Source organism: Asterias amurensis, chromosome 7 (assembly GCF_032118995.1).
Source record: "Asterias amurensis chromosome 7, ASM3211899v1".
Lineage (NCBI taxonomy): Eukaryota > Metazoa > Echinodermata > Asteroidea > Forcipulatida > Asteriidae > Asterias > Asterias amurensis.
In genome coordinates, this window is record NC_092654.1 from 12,518,513 (window position 1) to 12,530,747 (window position 12,235).

General features: G+C 38.1%; 1 protein-coding gene across 3 annotated transcripts in view; it reads left to right on the top strand.

Moving 5' to 3' along the window:
* Positions 1–12,235, top strand: part of LOC139939492 (uncharacterized) — a 180,274-nt gene that overhangs the window by 141,607 nt on the left and 26,432 nt on the right. The window lies entirely within an intron of this gene.

The window sequence follows — 12,235 nt, forward strand, 5'->3', positions numbered from 1 at the left end:
TCATAGTGATCTATCGAACTCAACTTTTCACAGGTTTGTTATTTTATGCATATGTTGAGATACACCAAGTGAGAAGACTGGTCTTTGAAAATTACCAATAGTGTCCAGTGTCTTTAAAGAATTACCTTGTTGGATAGGATGTCAACATTTGATTACAAGAGGTTTTCTGATTGTGAGAAAAATGCATGGAGCACTACCAGTTTTATTGCTTGTCAATCCCTGTGTTGACAAGATTACCTCTATTTAATTGTACCTGTTAGAGTTTGTGTTTGTTTCATGTACTTCCTGCTAATGTGAATGCGACATGAGTTTTGTCGTCTCAAGGTGGCAATAAACAATTCTAAAGAATTGAGTTGTGCTGAACTCTTGCAAAACATTCGCAGTGAAAACCAAATTGTGTAGTCAAAATTCACTTAGCATTCTTAGGAAGTATAAACTAAGATTAACTGAAAAGTTTTGCCCCGCTTTAAAGCCATTATACACTTTCGGAAAAAAAAAAAAAAAAAAGTTCACAGATTTACAAATAACTTACAGGGTTTATAGAAGGTAATGGTAAAAGACTTCTCTTGAAATATTATTCCATGAAATGCTTTACTTTTTGAGAAAACATTAAAACAATTCTCGACAGCGAGAATTACGGATTATAGTAAACACATGTCATGACACGGCGGAACGTGCGGAAACAAGGGTGGGTTTTCCCGTTATTTTCTCACGACTCCGATGACCGATTGAGCCTAAATTTTCACAGGTTTGTTATTTTATATATAAGTTGTGAGACGAAGTGTGAGCCTTGGACAATACTGTTTACCGAAAGTGTCCAACTTGGCTTTAGAAAATATTATTTTTAACAGCGAAGAACATTGACTTTCCAATTAGAAATAGATGATTAAATATAACATGAGATGAGTCACAGTACTCGAAACCACCTTCCTGCAATGATGTCAGTATACATCATTGGTTTCACTGTGAGTACATAGCATGGGATTGGTTTTGAGTACCAAAAGTCAGTGGGGGATATTGGAAGTAACTCCAGGGTCCAATTTCATTGGGTTGCAGAAAAGAAGAAAACATTGCTTCGCAACAAATTGATTTGATAAACAAATATGTTTTGGAAACTTTGCACAAACAGGAGACATTGTATGTTCAGTGTTTGGCTTCTACTACACTGAACTCAAGGGGTGGCTTTAGATCTAAGATGTTCTGGATTTTTTACCTCTGAAAATTAGATATGATGCGTTGAATACGCAGGGAATTACGGTACACTGATATCTGATTTGCTATTTGCAATGGAAACGTTTGTAGTTAATAAATATGGTCAAGATTGAGCTCAACTGTTTAACTGGCCAGCAAAAAAAAAGTTGCTTAATAATAATAATCATAATATCAAGACTTTTAAGCGCATTTTACAAAAAAATTCAATGCGCTGGTAAGAGAGCAACGGAAAAGTTGTTCATGCGCAAAAAGAGAATAGATGTGTTTTTAATGTACTCTTGAATGTCTGGAGTGTGACTGTGTTGGTGTTTCGAATATGACTTGGTAGGGCGTTCGCAGCACCGGGGACCAGCGACTGAAAAGGACCGGTCCCTGCCCTTTTGTGAGTGCGAGGGATTGCTTAGCAGTTATTGCAATTTAAAGTAAGGGATACTTTCTGGATGATTTCTTCCACTTTCTTTCTGTATTGTACGATGACTGATTACACCAAACAGAACACTGTATGCTACTATTTAGTCAGCTTTACCAATCCTGTATACTACAATGTACCAATAACTGTTTGGTGTGTTGTTTAAAAAGGATGTTTTAGCAGCTGTCATGCAGTTTGGGCCCCAAAGAAGCTTGTTTCACTGAGTTACTACATGCACATCATGCACATGGGTAAACAACTTGGCCATTCACATAGTGCTAGCCATGTACCAAGTTCAATGTTCATTGTTTGTAGTTGGTTCCCCGCTACATACTTTGTTTGCTTTCTTTGTTGATGAATTTCTTAAGCTTAACTCATTCTTCTTTTGTGAGAGTATATACTTACACTTACAGGGTCTAGTTACAAGAGAGTGTTTTGGTTCACTTTTTAGGGATTTGTTTTTCTTTCTTCCAGTTTGTGATGTTATTAAAGATCCCTTTATGACACTTTGACATGCCCAACATGTTCACTCCACATGACTCACTCATAGTTTTGTTGATTTTGTAGTTTTGCTACAGGCCATGTTAATTGTTTCTTCCAGGAAAAAAAAAAACAAGCGCCACATCAAAACTTTCATGTATGTGGTTTGAAAAACTGTATGTAAAGGTCATTGTTGAATCTCTTGGGTCACTCGGATTCTGTTGTTCATTTACTCTTTTGAGGAAAGGAACTTTATATATGAAAGAGGATAGTCATTCAACTTGTCTGGTTTGGAGTCAACTTTGCATGCATAGTGACTGTTTCATTTGTTGTAGGCTACGCCAGACAGAACATGTATGGGAAAGGGTAGAAAGCAGTTGGAAATTACGTCAACGGTTTTCATATCGTTCTGCATGTAGTCTGTTTTGCACTAATGCAACGTACCTTCAAGCTATTATTTGTTCCATGCTGTTTGTGTCAGCCATACTGCTAGGCTATACATCAAGAAAGGTAATAATTAATTTAAAATTTTGTAATTAGTTTAACACCAGCTATATTGGTACTTCCAGGAATATAAGCTATTATTGTGATAGTAATAATAGTTAGTTTTTATATAGCGCTTTATCTACAGGCGTCTAAAAGGGGTTTCTGTTATATTTTAAGACAGGTTTTTTGAAGCTCTTCAAAAATTGTACTTATTTATGCAGCACCTTGTGAGATTTTACAAGTGTTGAAACACAGGGGCAAAACACTTTCTTTAAGGAACGTTACAGAATTGGTAAGAAACAAAAATCGTGAAGGCCACAGATTTACATAAAACTTACACGGTCTAATGATGATGATAGTTGAAAACATCCCTTGAAATATTTCTGAGTGAAATGACATATTTGATGAGATATAGGTAATCTAACTTCGCGTTTGGAGTTTATCACTCAGTGAGCGTTTTATTCATTTTTATTTTGACATCGATGCATTGCAAAAATTGTAATTGTTTTTTTCACTATTCTCTCGTGACCCAGATGTCCGATCCATCTCAAACTTCTAACGGTTTGTCAGTTAATATATCTGGTGGATTACATAAAGTGCATACACTGCCAGCAACTGTTTTGTCCGCAAAACCAATTCTGTAATGTTCCTTAAATGAAGTGTAATGGGTTCTTTTACCTACATGAGACAGCACAGGGGACCTAGGGCTTTAGGACGAGGCAATAATGGTTTAGGGTCGTGGATAAGGACTCGAGTGTCAAGATCAGGACTTGAACCCACATCCTGCTGATCAGAAATACTAGAGCCTGAGTTCAGTGTGCTTCACTGCATGGCCATAAACACCATTAATAATCACACTTAACATTCAACTCTTCAGCATGGAATAAAAATGACAAAATTTTACGTTTACAAATAATGTAATTTCCTGGTAGGATTACCTCAGTGCCATTTAATATTTAATATGAATAATGCTCAGTATAACATGACACAGTTGAACTTTGCGCTGAATTCTTGAAACTGAAACACCTCGTTAAAAGTGCCGGATGGGATTGGTCGTGTCAAACAAACAACTGGTTATAAGGGGTTTTTTCCAGGAGAAAATTGAATGCTTCAAGTTTGAAAGTTCACCAACTGTAAAGTTCAAACCAGGACCAATCCTCATTAGAATTATAGAAACATATCTGTAATATGTGAAATACTGTCAACTCAAAGTAAAGAGAAAAAAGGGCCTGCCGTCGATTTCCCCAAACTCTTCGTAATTTAGGATTAATGTTAAGACTTTGGACGAGTTCGGTTCCGTATCAAAATACGTAGGACGAATTGAACTCATCCGAAGTTAGGACGGGTTACTCCTTTTAAAGACAGTGGACACTATTGGTAATTGTCAAAGACCAGTCTTCTCACTTGGTGTATATCATCATACGCATAAAATAACAAACCTGTGAAAATTTGAGCTTGATTGGTCATCGGAGTTGCGAGATAACTATGAAAGAAAAAAACACCAGTGTCACACGAAGTTGTGTGCTTTTACATGCTTGATTTCGAGGCCTCAAATTCTTAACTTGAGGTCTCAAAATCAAATTCGTGAAAAAATACTTCTTTCTCGAAAAATATGTCACTTCAGAGGGAGCTGTTTCTCACAATGTTTTATACTATCAACCTCTCCCCATTACTTGTTAAACCAAGTAAGGTTTAATGTTAATAATTATTTTGACTAATTACCAATAGTGTCCACTGCCTTTAACTTTATTTCTTTTTGTGTGTATAAGTAAACAAGTTTGTTTTCACCACAATGCAAGTAAATCTCTACCCAGACACAACTGTTACTACTACAGTAACAACCTATCCAAGGCCATGATAGTTCCAGTTATCCCTGGTGGCCACAGTTTGGGTTCAAAGCTAGGGCAGACTAATACTATGGACAATTACCAAGATGTTGGTTGGAAAAAAAAGTACAGCTGTGAGAGCCGGGCTGGGTGGGTGGCTTGCAAACTTGTGTGCCAGGTTGCTGCAGGGGCTGATTTCACAAAGAGCTAAGATTGATCGTAACTGGGTATCACTCAATCTCAATTCTATTAAGCAAAGTGACAAACGACCATGCCTTCAAAGCACCACCCTCTCACATCTCCAGTTAAAACTCTGTTTGGAGCATTAAGAGGTTTTACAAGAACAAATAATACCCAAGAACCAAGTGTGATGTCACAAGACAATACACTATGGTAATACTGACAACTGAGTTGTTTCATCTTAATGATTATTATAATATAGGATATGAGGCATTGCATGGTGAGGTATTAATGTAATTTTTTTCCCCCAACAACCATATGTTCCGGAAAAAAAAAACCTGTGGTTTACATTCTAGGGTTAGGGTTTTTTGGTATAGGGTTAGTGTTATGGTTAGGAATAAGAAATACACTAGTGGTGTCCGAACATACAGTGGTGTCGGAACATGTGCATACAGTGGTGTCAAAGCATAGGGGTGTTGGAACACAGGTGTGTAACCAGTGTTGTAGTCATGTTGGGCGGTGCCGGGCCTCCCTGCCCAGAACTAAAGACTTCGTCCAGCGAAAAACGTTGTGAGTGAAATACACTGTGCTGCCCAGCATAATTGATTTCCCCCAGATTGCACTTCATCTAAACATAATTAATTTTATAGGATTTGAGGCATTGCAAGGTGAGGTATCAATATATGTTTGTGTTTTTTTGTAACACCATGTGTGTATCTACTTGCCGGGTAGAGTTTGTTCTTAGATGTCTTTCTTTTTCTATACCTTCCGCCTGGGTAGTAGTTAAACAAGCAGGACAGTTCTTCTCAGCACTGAGAAGTCTCCCTAACATCCGATAAATCTACACCGCGGTAGTAGAATAAGGAAAGACAGTTCTCTAAGAACAAACTCCATCTGGCAAGTAGATACACACATGGTGTTCCCATGGTGTTACCGAAAACCAAATATCATTAATTTTGTTAAAGCGCTCACACTTGGTGGACTAAACTGAATTTAGAGCCCAGCACTAAAATTGGTCTTGCTATATAACACTGTGTGTAACCATTCAAACAAACAGAAATGTATTTTTTACATTACCTACATGTTTGGTTGTAATTATACATGTAGGACCAACTAGCATTGTGTGGGGTAAACATTGTTTTGTATGTAATACTGCTGACAGACCATGTATTACTTCCCTCAATGCCTTAACCTTGTACACAGAACCCAGCGTGTGATCAGTCTATGGTACGCTCTGCAGCTGGGATAATTTCACTCTGGCTGAGTTGCCGATTCTAAATGTCTAAATGTCAGTCGGTGGTTGAAGGGTATATCAGGGTTTAAAGGCAGTGGACACTGTTGGTAATTGTCAAAGACCAGTCTTCTCACTTGGTGTATCTCAACATTATGCATAAAATAACAAACCTGTGGGAAAATTTCAGCTCAATCGGTCGTCGAAGTTACGAGATAGGAAAGAAAAGAACACCATAGTCACACAAAGGAGTGTGCTTTCAGATGCTTGATTTCGAGACCTCAAATTCTAAATCTGAGGTCCCGAAATCAAATTCGTGGAAAATTACTTCTTTCTCGAAAACTACGTCACTTCAGAGGGAGCCGTTTCGCACATGGTTTTATACTATCAACCTCTCCCCATTACTCATTACCAAATGATGTTTTATGCTGATAATTATTTTGAGTATTTACCAATAGTGTCCACTGCCTTTAACCAAAGCCCAGGATGTATTTTTTTTTTTTTCTTCATTTATTGATTCCAAGGACTCTCAGAAGCAAACTTTTAAAGTGATTAAAATCACTATGCTAGCCAAGAACGCCATGTAGAGAAGATAATTCAGAAGTTTCAGTTTTAGATGTGGGAGTATCACCCGGACATTTATTCCAGGGAAAACCCACCCAGTCAATTAGGGACTGGAAACCCAATCCGCATAGTGCCCCTGATGGGATTCGAACCGGGGGTCCAGTGGTTTATAAAAGGCAAGCAAGATCTTCACCTATCTGACCGCCCAAAATGAATTAGCATATTAAAGGATTCGGGTACTTTTTGTAACACAAAACACAATGTCCACAGATATACATTAAACCTACACCGTTTGAAGATAATGATAATAGAAAGCTACCCTTAAAATGAGTATAACAATGTCATGAAAATACATTTTTACTTGCTAAAATAATTTTCGTCTCATGATCAGTGAGACGAAATTTATTTTCATGACATTGTTTTACTCATTTCCCCAAAACTACAGCACCTCAGCACGTAATATTTTCAGGGAAGCTTTCTACTATCGTTATCTTCAAACTGTGTAAGTTAAGTGTACATTGTAAATCTGTGGACATTGTGTTTTTTGTATATAAAACAAAAGTACATAGACCCTTTGTGAAATGAACTGAAGAAGATTGGAAAGTTTATTTAAAACTTTACACTGCTTTTCAGAGGTTGCAAAGCACTAAGATGTCTCCAACACAGATTGAAAATCCAAATCAAAGATGCCCAAAACATAAAAATTCACTGTCGACAAAACAAAATGGGTCTTCAGCAAATTCTTGAATGATTCAAGTGAGTCTGCTTTTCTGCAGCTCCGGTTTTTTTCCAAGGGTTGTGTCCGGACAAATTCTCACTTTCAAGTGTCAGCCTGCACTTTATATTATTTTGATGTTTTTGTGTATTAATTCAAAATGCAGTTTCCTGGGATAATCCTTTGACCCAACCTGAAAACACGATTGTGTTCACCTGGTTAAATTAATCTAGCATATAATGTTCTCGGACTAGTTGTGCCCAAATTTATTATGATGTTAATTTTTTAATTTTCGTAGGCCTGCCTGCTTAATGGGTATTAGTGTTGGATTTGACAAAGGGAGATACCATTTTTATTCAGGGGTGGTTGGAACTCCCAACATTAAGGAAGGATGTAAAAGTTAAGGACCTCTTGAGGTGGTTCCCCTGGCATTTAAGTGTCCATTTTCAATATCATGTATCAGGAAAGAAGTTATCAGATTGTTTCATATGTAGGCAGGCCTCTATGCTTAATTTTTTTGAAAGGGCAAGTGCACCAAGGCATTTTCTCCTTGGAGGGCACCCTATGAGGAAATTGTAACTTTCTACTAGAGCACTTCAAGGACACCAAGGCAATGACCAGGGGGCATGGAGGCAATCACCTTTGTTGCCTCAGTGAAGAATATGCAGGCCTGGTCTAGTATTATTATTATTGTTTTATGTCCATGATTGCCTTAGTTTCACACACTTCCAAGAGGTGTCACCTAAACCCCTAAATAAGGACATCTCTCAAGTTGACACCCTACGTCACAAGGAATCATGTGTGAATATATTGTGTCAATATTACATTAGCGTTTGTTGACGTAGACGGGGACCAGTAAGGCTGACCCCAGGAGTAGCACCGATCACCAGATGTTAAGGTGTTCGTGTCTAGGTAACTACTGGTGGGCGTGTACTAAGCAGCCACTTCCACATAATATAATTATTTTTTGTATGGTATTAATTTAGTGTAGTAGTATTAGGTAGACCAAGTTTATTAAGGTCCAGAGCGTAGTGGATACCCTATACAAAGCGGAACAAGCATTACTTGCCGAATTTGTTAAACGAGCAAATCTTTTAGTTTGAAGATCAACCCCATTGGAATAATTTCTTGTCATGGATCAGGACGGACCTTGGGTCAGATTGCGCACAATGTACATGTAAGTTCCAATTGATCAGGGCCCAATTTTATGGCACTGCTTACCGTAAGCACAGAATCCGCGCTTACGGAAGCAGAGAAATCTGTGCTTACGGCAAGCGTATTTCACAGGCTAGCGGCGAATTTGGGCTTCTGCTCGTGCGTACTCCACTTTATTAGGCATTTTTACAAGGCTAGTGCAGAAATTCGGCGCTTGCACGTAAGCGGGGAATCGTGATCGTAAGCGCAGAATTCGACGGTAAGCAGAGCCATGAATTGGGCCCAGTTAATTTTGTTAATTTATGTTTCTATTTTGGTTTCACTTGTAAATATGATTTACCTGCAAAAATAAATCAACGATGGATTTCAGAAAATAAGACCAACCATTTTAATTTCTTTATCTGTTTGTTTTTATTTTCCACATTTTGTTCGGCTAGTTTAATAAAGGATCTTGTTGGACTACATTAATTACTTTGGATTATGTTTGTTTTGGAGGACTAAATTATTAACTGAGGGTGCTGAGGGGAGGAAATAAAAGCTTTGATAACGCAGTAGTCGGCAGATACTTGCTGTGAGTAAATATTATTTCCTTGTTATGGCTAGTCTTAGCATTTTCTTCTCAGGTCATGCTGGGTCACACTGTTAGTCATTGTGAATGTGACATGAAACACATTTTATTGTCATAGCTCATGAGTTCTGAAACCATACTTGTGTACAATGGTGTGTCAAGGACATTAATTCATGTTGTTTCCGTGTGTATGATATGCATCAAAGCATATTGTGGCTTCCTGTTTTAGAAGTCAGTCCAAACGGAAAGGTTTCCGTTACGGATAAATGTACAAAAAGTTCTGTGCTACTCTTGGCCGCTCAACATTGTCTTTTAAGATGTGTATTGCATACTCATTCTGACCATCACATAAATTGAATGATAACAATGAATCATACATGCTTCTCTCTAGTTAATCAGTCTGCTGGCCAAATACTTATCGAAACACCACATATTCTCTTAAAGTGGATATATGGATAAAATGGTTCATTGCTTTTTGTAAATGTGAAGTAATGCTGGATGATATTGTTCAAATGTTTCAAAAGTCCCGTTGGTTCCAAAATGCTTACATTTTCGTACTGGTGATCCCCTGGCTGCCGCTTCCCAGGTTGTATCGTAATTTGGGTGTGATCCCTGGCTACATGGCAGTTAACGGTTGTATGGCTTCTGACTGGCACCCCCGAACAAAGATATTGACAAAATAGGGACACCGCCAATATAGGGCTAGATAGCTCAGTTGGTAGAGCGCCGGCACGTTAATCCAGAGGTCGTTGGTTCGAATCCCACTCCAGTCAATTCTTTGTTCAACCCCAAAAATCATTTCAATATTTACCCAGTCAGTTTCCCTTGATTTTCGTACGAGTCACGAAAAACCATAGAGCAAGAACCTTCCTCACCACTTGTTTCATAAAAAGCACAATGTGTATTAACCCATGGAGAAAAGTTAAGTGACTAATGAAAACTACAGACTGCTAACTAATGGGAGAAAAAGTTCAGGGCAAACTCTGCTGTAAAACCTTCATGTATTAATTTCCTTTTGTCCCTGACAGTGTCAAATCGAAGTATACTTTCTGCAAATTAACAAAACTGAACTACAAATGTTAAACCTCATTGACTTGGTTTAAAACAAAGTCTAAGTCCATGTATCAGAAATCGGGTCATTAATATAAACTTGTCACTTGAGTTTATTCATGATGAATTCAAGGAATTGTTTGGGCGTTACCATGGTGAGAATTACACATTTATTGTGATTTCCTGGTTGACTGGAAATCCAACCTCAGTCCGGACGTTGTTTGCGGATCTGTATAAATGCTGTCATCAATCACCTTTGAGACAAAGATATGATCATCAGAGTAACATTGACTTTCAGCTGAACTTTACGTACATGTGTTTAGTACGAGTTTGTTTAAGATTAGAGCTTGAAGTGCTGGACTGAGGGAGAGCCAAACTGGAGAGAGGATAATATTTTTAGAAGAACTTCGAGCATGAATGTAATTTATCATAATGGCTGGTTGTACATGTAAGTGTTTTTGTTAATATTATTATCTAATAAACCACAAGGGAAACTGACTGGATGAATTTTGGGATTTGAACTAACAACCTCTGCGCTGGTGCTGTACCAACTGAGCTGTCATGGATATGATGTTAGTTTCCAACTCCATAAGGCATTACACACGACTGAACTTTTGAAAAACATGAGACAAATACTTTTGATAAAAACTTGAATTATAACAGCAATCTACTGCACCTAACAGAGCTTGCCTTTTTCTTTCTACTTGAAAAGAAGTCTCCTTTGAGTTTATATTTTAAATACTGTAAGCTGTTGCAAACAGGGCCAAATTTCATAGAGCTGCTAAGCAAAAGAATTTGCTTAGCATGAAATGTTTGCCTCAATAAAAACAGGATTACCAACCAAATTTCCACATGATTTTCAGGATGAGCGAACAACAGCTGAATACAAGTAACAAGCAATATGCAAGAAATGAAAATTTGGTTGGTAATCTTGTTTTTATCAAGGAAGAAATTTCATGCTAAGCAAATTTTTGTGCTTAGCAGCAGCTCTATGAAATTGGGCCCTGCTTACCAACCAAAAGGACCTATGGTGTAAAAGCAAAGAAATAGTAAATAGTTGGATATTTCGACACTGTAGTTTTTTTCTTGAAGAGTCTTAAATGACAATACAACACACATGAAACGTCTATAAAAAGTGTAAGATGAGTTTTTATGTTCACAAATTGCTCTCGGAAGCATACGTTGAGACATTATCTTTATTATTAATTAAGACCACGAATAACAGACAAGATCGTTGTCTTGAGTAATGCATCGTCAGCAGAAAGTTTGTTAGAAATTAAACCTTATTAAAGTGTTTTAACCCACATGTTCCTATCTGAGACCCTGGAAAAATAAAGGACATTGCATGTCGATGCCTTGCGGACCACCCTTAACTTAATTACCGAATGACGTCCCTCAAATTATAAGCTACACCACAAGACAAGGAAACAAGCTTGTTCAAGCCGGCAATTGAGACGTTTAATCCAATAAAGTAATTGAATTGGGGTGCTTCCAGTGTGAACTGTATTGACTCTATAAATAGGCTTAGAAAACATATCGCGTAATGGTCATTTACGGGTTAAGAACTCGGTTTTGGCAAACTGTTTAGGGGAACACGTCAGACGCACAACCCCAATCTCCTTCCTCTGCGTTTATCAAGAAACTCCTTCAGATACGCCTTTATGCGGTTACACCCTTTCTGATTATTTCTTTCCTACTCAACACCCCATACACACCTGGCGGTTTAAACTTCTTGAGGCCATGCAGAGTTGATTTGGGAGCTTACTCCAGATGAGGTTTCTGCACAGTGCTGGGCAGACCCTTTCACACTATGAGACGTCCCTGTGTTGGACATGAGTCTGACCGGTTTTAGTTTGACAGACCTTGCTACAATGTCGCTTGAAGAGCACTCGATCCAAGTTGAAACCAACCTTCTTAATCTTCTTGATGCCATGCAGAGTTGATTCGCGAGCTTCTTTCCAGAGGAGGTTTCTGCACAGTACAGGAATTGCCTCCCCACACTACAAGAAGTCTCTGTGTTGGACACAGGTCTGACCTGTGTAAGTTTGACAGACACTGCGACAATGTCAATCTAGTGTTGATGCTTGTTGACGGCTCGGTCCATTTTTAAACCAACCCTGTCTGCGAAGTGGAGGAGCTTATGGACCCATGTAGCAAAGAAGTTGATTTCACATTGGCAATGTGAACGAAAAGTGGATTTGAATTGCGTTTTAAAGGTTTAGGAAGTCCGCATGGATTGCTAGCATTCTGCACAGATCAGAACTTCATAGTTTGGAAAGGCCTAAAAAGTATGAAGTGAACAAGAAAATTCTTAGTCAACGACCAGCATCTTCCAATGATGTACTACAAGTTGTTCTTT